Below are 9148 nucleotides of genomic sequence, written 5' to 3'. Positions count from 1 at the left end.
TAAGGAACAGCTGTGTTCAGTATATTATTTAGCACCTAACTCTTCTAGTACCAATTTGTTTCCTGGTAAAGGTCTGAACAGTCCCCCAAAGAAAAAGACTTGTGAGAATTACTGTGAACAAATAGACAGCCCTTGTCCTATATAACTGCTATCAGGCAACACAGAAGGTAACGGGAGGTGAAAGAAGTATGCATATTCCCATTTACATAGGGGAAGGTAAGCAGTACAGAGAGTAAGAGATAGACCCAATAAGAGATTTAAACATCTAAAGCAGGATTTGGAGAAAATGGAGATGTTTAGGTAGAAAACTCTAATCTGAGAAGCAAAGCAACAGCTGCTGCCTAAACTTGGAGGCACTTAAACCCAAGAGAGACTACAGATTTGAGTTTACAAGAGGTTAGCATTTCTCATTACAGGCATGCCTGAAGTTTCCTGAGTGTAAGCAGCACAGCACCTGTCAACAGTGGCCCGCTGTGAACTCGTGCTAAATCCCTGGGGTCCTCCCTGCGGCTCTGTGCCATGCTCCGCAACACCCACCATCCACCGCAGGCCTGAGCACAACACAAAATCATGGGCTTTTAAGAGACGCCTGCCACAAGCGGTGATGCACCTGACCACCCATTTTGCAATCAGCAGCCAAATCAGAAACCAGTTATCAGGAAAGCAGGATCCAGTTATTTTTTCTGCTTTATAGGAAAGAATGAAGCACCTGTTTTTGCAGAACTTTCTCATCTCAAGGCTATTTCCATTTTTACATTAAATAGTCGTTGAACTATGGGAACAGAAATAGGAACCCAAGTTTCTTTGCCTTCAGGTGAGCATGCTAATCAGTTAGTTAAAAGTTTTGTTCGTGTTTCCTTGAATTATTTTCTTAACAAGGGCAGGGTTACAACATGGTGACTGGAGAATAATCAGATAGCCTGTAGTGTGTCTAACTAGTAGATACACTTAACCTGAATGACAGATTTAAACTACTGTGGTTACATAGGGAACTGAACCCAGATTTTTCATAGCTAAGATGAGTAACAGTAGGATATGATATAACTTTTGCCCATGTTTTAAAACAGAAAAGTGCTTCTGTTTTTTTCACTTTAAATAATAATTAAAGGCACCAGGCTAGCCTAGCTCTTGGTGACATGACCAGGGTCACTGAGGGACTTCGTAGCACAGCTGAGAATAAAACAAACAGGTACAAAACCAGTCTTGTCTCAAATCAGATTTTTCTTTTCTTTTTTTTCTCTACAAAAATCACATTAATTTCTGCTTTTTTTTTTTTTTTTTAGAGGGGAGGAGGAAGTTAAGGTAAAGTACTGTCATACCTTATACAACTTATCCTGAGTATATTCAAGTCATGTTGCATCTTCTAAACTTAGGGATAAACATGAATTTTGCATGGCTATTTACTTCCGTTATTACTGAAGGAAAAACACAGCTAAGTAAAATGAGCTGTAGTCTATACTCATTTATGCATTATACATAAAGTAGCTGGTTAAAGTTTGGTACACTACATCTCTAAAGAAACTTTTGAAAACAATAGGTTTGTATGGACATGATCACAAAAAGAATTATGAAGATAACAGGGTTAACCTGCAAGTCTAATTAGGTCAGCCAGACTTTTAGCTGGAAGAATGATATACATGAATAGGCACTACTTGTATTTGAGACCCAAGGTTGAGTTTAGAGGCTGGGAAAATGTTGTTTACAAATTTTTACTGGAAATAGTATTGAAATTACAAATTTGGACTACTTAAATTAATTTTTGTTGAGATGAAACTTATTTTTAAAAGCATCACAGTGCAGTCTCAATGATTTTATTCAGTACTTATACAACTTAGCAAGCTGAAGGAATTCTAATTGTGTACATTTGTCATTTCTAAGCATCTAAGGCTGTATTCTTGCTATGAATGTGCGCAGAGACCTCATCAGCTTCAAAGGAAATTGTGTGCATGTATCTGGTGACAGCCTTTTCTGTATTATAGTCAGGATGATGCTGGCCTGGCAGTAAAATTGATATGAATTTTGAATGACTTAGGTCTCCAGGATTGGGCTCTATATTTGAAAAAGGAGAATAGAGGCTAACTCTAAAATGTATTTATATATAGCAAGGTATGAGTCCCCGACTGAATCTAGTTCTGTAACTGAGTCAAAAGGGTTCAGCTAACATCATAAACCATAAGAGTGAAGCTCAAACAGTTTATGAATAGCAACTGTTGCACAGATTGAATTTCTTCTTTGCTATTCAGTCAAGAGGTGTTTGTTATTGCTTATAATATTTAGAAAGTCATTTTGGAGTTGAGGTATTGAAAGCCTCACAGATAAAAATATTTTCTAAAATATTAACTAGCCTAATAGAAAGAAGCATTGGGTGCTCATTTCATTTAAACATTTAATTTTCATGGGAGTCCTTCAGGGTAGTAGAAATATAATACATATTATTAAAAATGAGCAGAATTATAATAGAATGCAGCTACAGAACAATGACTTAATAAAAGATCCTAAAGCACATACAAAAAAGGAAAAGACTGAGAAAATAACCCTGTTATAATACATGCAGGCAAATTTTAGGTTGCCAACAGCTTTTCAATTAAAAAAAAAAAATTATGTATAATGGACTATCTCTCTAGCTTTAAAGGGGAAATGCAAGAACAGTTCATGTCTTATATTGGAGAAACCATTTTGCCTTTTCTCTTTCAGAAGCTTGGAAAACAGCTTATAATAAGATAATAATTAAGTAACCAATGTGCACTTAGATACATATTTATTATGTATTTCTCATTAGGTCATTTAGGGACAGAGTTAACACATCATTGGTGGAGCGTCATACACTGAAAATGTCATTTTTTGTGACAAACCACTACTTTACTTCTTGTGGTCAGATATTTCTAAAAAGGTTTCCCATCTACAAGACTGATTAGGAAAGCACTGCCTGCAGTTGTAAAATGTTAGCTGAAGAAAGACATCAAAAAGTTGTTTTGCCATGTGACAGTAGCCTACCTAATAAGATTGCATTAGAAGACAGTTACAAACACTTTTTTTTTTTTTTTCTGTCAGCTTATTTTCTGAAGCTGCACTAGTTTCTGGAGATATTTTTTTCCTGTACAAACATTATGATGTCATTTTTATTTTAGATTTATTTGTAGCTAGAGCTAGAAGAGCCTATGGGAATTTTCCTACTAGGCTGCCATTATCTTCCTCCTTTTACAGAAGGAACAATGTAACCACCTTTATTAAAGCCATGTCAAAATCATATATTCAGAAGGGACCAATACTCATGACTGTTTCACTTTCAGAGTACCAGCTACAGAGTGCCAACACATTTAAAAAAGATGTTTTTCATCTGGCACGTATTCAACATCTTGTTACAGCAGTGCTGTAAATTTAAACTCACCCTGTAACTAACTACATGATCACAAGATCAGCTATAAAGGAAGTTGAAGGAGTAGGTAGTTGGGGTTAAAGTTCGCTATCAATTGGAATCCTCTTATTCATGATTAAATTTAATGTGAAACTGGATCTTTACTGGAAAAAAAAAAAAGTCAGACCCTGAATAAAAATTCTCTTATTATATTGAACCTATTTGGACCAATATATGATTCAATTAGCAAATTTAAGATCAGGCTCACTTTACCAAAAGATTTCAAACACATAGCCACTGAAAAACAGATTCTGTGGCTACAATCACTTGGTTAGGCTCACCACAAGGCTAGACTATATTTTATTTTATTTCCTACAGACATAAAAGGTAAAATGAAATTTATGTAAATAGCATGAAGTTTTAGACTATATTCCTGAACCAAAACACAGCCTGTGTAACTGTAAATATTCTGCTATGAATAAGCAATTTTTCCCTAGTTGACTGTGGTCATGTCTGCTTAGAGGGTTTTGTTGTTGTGTTGTTGTTTTGCTGCTTCTGTCTCTATATGGAAATGGTGGCATGTCAGAGCATTTTGGAATGTTCAAAATAACATTGAGAAGGAGATAATCCTGGAAATACAAGGATCAAGAAATAAGATTCACTGTTAATTGATCTAACTTTATGCTCATCAACATCCAATTCTTCAAAAGTTCGTGAAGCATGTTGTTGTAATCCTGGGGAAGGCTTCTTTGCATATCATAGTAGGTAATTTAAGATTAACCTTCCCCCTGCCCCCCCCCCCAAAAAAAAGTCTATGCATTCAGTTTCCATTTAGTGTAGAGAGACAGACATCTAAATGAAAATCTAGTCCCTCAGCTATTTTTCTTTCATACGCCAGTGAATGGATATGATGCTACTGTCAGGGCCCCGAGTGCACCAGCAAGATCTACAAGCTCTCCCCTCACTTCCTCGGGGTTTGCTGCCTGTGTTCAAGATCAGCTCTGATAAGATGAACCTCAGATAAGATGTCTGGGAGAAAAGCAGTTTGTGACGAAGAGCGTTCAGGAGGTTTGGATGGAGCGTCAGCCCCTGACTTGGGAGCTGCACTGAAGCTCTGGCCCATGCCTAGGTGAGGCTGCCTGTGTTGGGGTGGCCGTGCATGGCTGCTGTGACCTCCTGGCTGGTCCCCAGCTGGCCCCGGTCCCCCAGCCCTGCTCTGCTCCCTTTGCCAGGGCACTGGGGGGCTGCACTTGGGAGGGAGGGCACCCCCAGCTCCCCACACCCAGCCCCTGCCCAGCACCCTGCCCTGCTGCTCCCTGACAGCTCAAAAGTGATGAGGCTTCCCGGTTTGGGATCCTGCCTATGTAACGGTCTTCCAAAGATAAACATGTTTAAAAGGCAGGTAGTTCCTTTCCATCCCTCCTCAAAATCTTTTCTATTACAATATCTGTTTGGTTGTATCACTTGATCAGGAAGCAGAAATTAAGATTGGGGTCTTTACAAGCATTACCTGTCAAAAAATACACTTGGTCGTGCTTCACCTCTCCTTCAGGAGCTGGATTAAGTCTAAATAGTTGGCTACACAGGGCCAGGTCACATGTCCAAGGACCAGCACAGTATTATTCATACTATTAATTGGAAGCACGGCCTTTTGAAAAGCTTTGGCACAGGCCAGCTACTATTCTTCCATACAGGTTAGGGATTAAAATGGAATAGGAATAATTCCTAATAGGCAGTTTGGATGCAGCCACCCAGCTTTGGAGTTTAGAGAGTTCAGCTGGAAAATTATATTGTTATACAATACCTCAGGGCCAGAGAACAGCCCCTGGCCAATTTTACTTACAAGTGACCCTATGAATGCAAGAATCATGAAGCCACCAGAAGCCAGTAGAAGAGCAGAAAAGAAGCAAAAGGCAGAACTGTGGCCACAATTATCTTCTTGAGTGAGTTTTCACATTTTATATTTCACCATCACTGGATAAAAATGACAGAAGCTGTCCAAAGCTCAGGGGTCAAAATCTCAGGACTCTCCCAGACTAGTTAGGTGTAGAAATGGTACTTAGTCACGTAGTGTGCCTGCTGCGGTAGGGCTGGCAGGGCACACATTTACCCAGAATATCCCAGATCTGGGCATTATGGCCTTGCCTTGGAATGTGGACAATATGTATGCAAAGTTGTTTGCAAGAAGTGAGTGACTCTACCACCTACAGCAGTTGTGGTCTAGACCAAAGGTTTCTCAAAGGACTAACGCCTTATGTCTCTGAGGCCTTAGGTACACGAAGACTGTAATGAGGGTGTAGGCACAGAAGTACACATGGAGTATGCCACTGTAGAGAATTTCAGGTGAAAAAGAACCTTCCTGGTACCCTTTATGTCTAGGTGCCTACAGGCAGACCAGATTGCAATCAGAAATAGAGGTGAGTTCCTGAGCATGTGAGATTCAACGTTAACAGAAATGTAATGGGCAGATTTCTACAATCGAGAGAAAGTTTATCATACACAGGAAAGTTCCCACCCTTGCCATCACTTTTTTTATCTCTGGTTGTTTATTGAAACATGTGTTCCTAAATTTTTCTGCACAAATGTTCTCTGCTCATTCAAATCAACAGAGGTTTCAGCTCCACTTTTAGCAACAGGGGTCCAAGACTCCAAAGCTCAGCTCAAGGCAAGATGATAAGAACATTTAAAAAATAAGGTTTAAAAAATAAGCTACTGGGTATCTATTTTGTTACATATTTTAAGAGTTTTCACTGTATTAAATTAAACATAAATGCAACAGTGACAAAATGCCAAGGATGGAAAAAGGCACAAAAGGAAAAAATAGCAATGGAAAAATGTAAGTTCACTCCCTTGGAGTAGACCGGGACAGAACCAGAGAGGATGATGTTATCAGGTTTCTCTCCTATGCTCGGAACGAGGAAAAATTTGTTAGGGTTCATAACAACAGACTAGGGTTAGTAACATGGCAAATTCCCATGTCGTGGTGCAAGGAGACATTATGACGCTGGTCAGTGAGGCTTGAAGCTGGTCAATGGGAGTGTCAACAGAGCGAAGCTGCACTGCCAGTGCCATGGCCTGAAAGCAGCCAAGCCTGCACTCACAGCCTTGCTAAATAAGCCTCTGTGAGCTCTCAGAAGTAAAACACCTAAAGGAGATGATAAATTTATTAATCAAAATAGCTCAGGCAAAACAAGCATCTCCAGCAGGCCACAGCAATACACTTCTGTGGACACTGTACTGCTTTTGTAACATCCTCTAACATCAACAGAAGCCTTCAAACTGAGAGGTTTATTTCAAGCATTAATTTACATAATCTGTATCATTTTTATGTAGTGTCCTTTAATCACAGTTATGTATAACCATACTTATAAGTTTGGGGCTTTTTTGGTTTGTTTGTTGCTTTTGTTTAAGGCAACTTCTTGACACTTCATAATTTAAAATTGGGATTGAAGAGAAACTGAGGGAAGTCCTTCTTGAGGGATGGAGGTAGAGCGTGAAGAACTGATGAGACAGAGTGTGCCACCAAGAGAACTAAAGTGAAATGAGAAAACGGGTGTTGGAGGTGTGTTGAACAGAGGTCAGGGAGAGATGTGGATTTAAGGGATTGCAAGTGCTTCAGCAAGAGATGGAATAACCTCACTGAGCCGACTGCCAAAAGCATGGTAGACACAAAGAAAATGGTTAAAATTTGGCAGGAGATATTCCACCTAGTTAGAAGTGCAGAGCCTTCCTTAGACCCAGACTCCTTCCTTCTGCACCTGCAGTTTACTCAAGCAGTCTGTTCTCCACTATTTTGCATGGAAAAGATGAAATAATGTTTTGTTTGTTTAGAACTATCTAAAAATTACTCCACATAGCCTTGATGATTGGCAAATGTGGGAAGTGTGAACTGTGTGAGTGCAACCTAAAAGGATGCAGACTTTAAATGGGAAAAAATGTAAAGTGTTTAGAAAACAGAAACTGTTGATGAAGACCTATGGAAAGTGGCCTTCAACTTGGACTAGCTTTAACAATGAAGCACATTAACAGTTATAAAAAAAAAAAAAGATCAAAATATTTAAACACTGTTTTACAGCCTTAACTCTAAACCTATTAAAGTGTTTTCATAATTCAATTTAAAATGTTGCAGTTGGTGAAGATCATGCCATAAAAGAACATATAATTTCTGACAATCATTAGAAAAGCATTTACACAATTCCAGAGATTAATGACATCCATCTGTTATGCTTAGTCCTGTGAAACTTTTAAATGCATATATTAGAAGAGAATCCTTTTTTTTATTTTTTTTTTTTCAAATTCACTTTTTAGTTCTACAGACCCTGAATGCTACATCCTTGACTGCTGGAAATCAGCTTAATTCCTGCGAGTCTCGGGCTGTAGCCCCTGGGTTTATGAGACATGGGAAGTCTGTAACCATCAACAGATTAGTATAATTGCCACAGTGAAAAATAACTGATGTCAGCCTTTGAATGTCATATCACTAAACGCACCCTTTTTTTCTCTTCCATTTATAATTCAATGCCTTTGAGTATGTTAAAAATGTAATGAGAACAAAAAAATGCTGTTCTAGAAAGACAGCCATATAAATATTTGAATCGAAAAAGAAAAGGGTCATTCAAAGTAAACAGCTCTATCTAAGAAACTCAATATTTGACCCACATGAACTTCGGTATACAACTTGTACCCTGAGAAACTGAAATTCACTATATTTATTTAAGGATGTATGTCGCTCTATCATGAGAATAAAGCGATGGCATTATTGTTCTCAGTTAATGAAACCTGGAATGAAGCTGGAAAAAGGCCAGCAGTGAAGAGAGATACTATCCACAAACACCAAAAGCAGAAATACTTAGGTCTAGGTGACAAAAATATTTCCACTGTGAAGAAAGTAGTAAATTTACTTCTAGATAAAAATGGTACTATAATATGATTCACATATGAACCAATGAATGTAATTAGATTTTTTCATGAAGTGTCTTAAAATATTTAAATTCTCGCTTCTCAGAAGTTTTCATGATTAGAGCACAAGACTAGGAACTCGGAAGAACTAGGTTACAATCCCATCGCTGACACTGCCTCGGCGGGAAATGGTGGTCAAACGAACTAATCATTTCTGAGTTTCATTTCCATATTGTGCAAAATTAGGTGTAAGAGCATGTATTGGCATTAACGACTGTAGATGACAGATTTAATTTCATACGCTTTAGGAAGGAACGGACTGCTGCTGTCAGGCTGTCTCGTATTTTAGTTAAGACGACTGATAGCACGTCTTCTCGTCGCATCCTGAGGACAAGCCCCGACCGCTGCTTCAGCCAGATGCGGAACGACAGACACAGAGCCATCTCACCTAACGTCAACCATCTAACGTTTCAACGTCCCATCCCGGCGACGGCAGGAGACAGGCACCTCCTTAGGGCAGTTCACGCCTTCCTAATGCAGGTGGGTCGTGCAACAGGCGAGAGGAACAGCCCTCTGGAAAAGCCCGTCTCTCCTGGCTGTAGGGAAGCCCAGAGGATCAGCTCGGACTGCACAGGCACGGCCTGAGGCAGCGAAAGTTGGCCGAGGGGCATCCCGCCTCCCGCCTTGAGGGACGGAGCAACTCCTGGCCATGTGCAACCCTCCAGCTGAAGCCTGGCCGGGTGCTTTCGGATGGAAATGACTTGTCCCCCCGCCCGCCCCCCCTCCTTTTCCTGTCATTTCGGTGCGGGGGTCCCTCGGCAGCGGCGCACCGCGGTGGGCACGCTCGTCAATCCCCTTCCCCCCGGGAAGCTCCGCCTCCCCACACCGAGCCGC

Source organism: Haliaeetus leucocephalus, unplaced genomic scaffold, assembly GCF_000737465.1.
Source record: "Haliaeetus leucocephalus isolate CR32 unplaced genomic scaffold, Haliaeetus_leucocephalus-4.0 Scaffold217, whole genome shotgun sequence".
NCBI lineage: Eukaryota > Metazoa > Chordata > Aves > Accipitriformes > Accipitridae > Haliaeetus > Haliaeetus leucocephalus.
Note: the sequence above shows the minus strand (reverse complement) of the source record.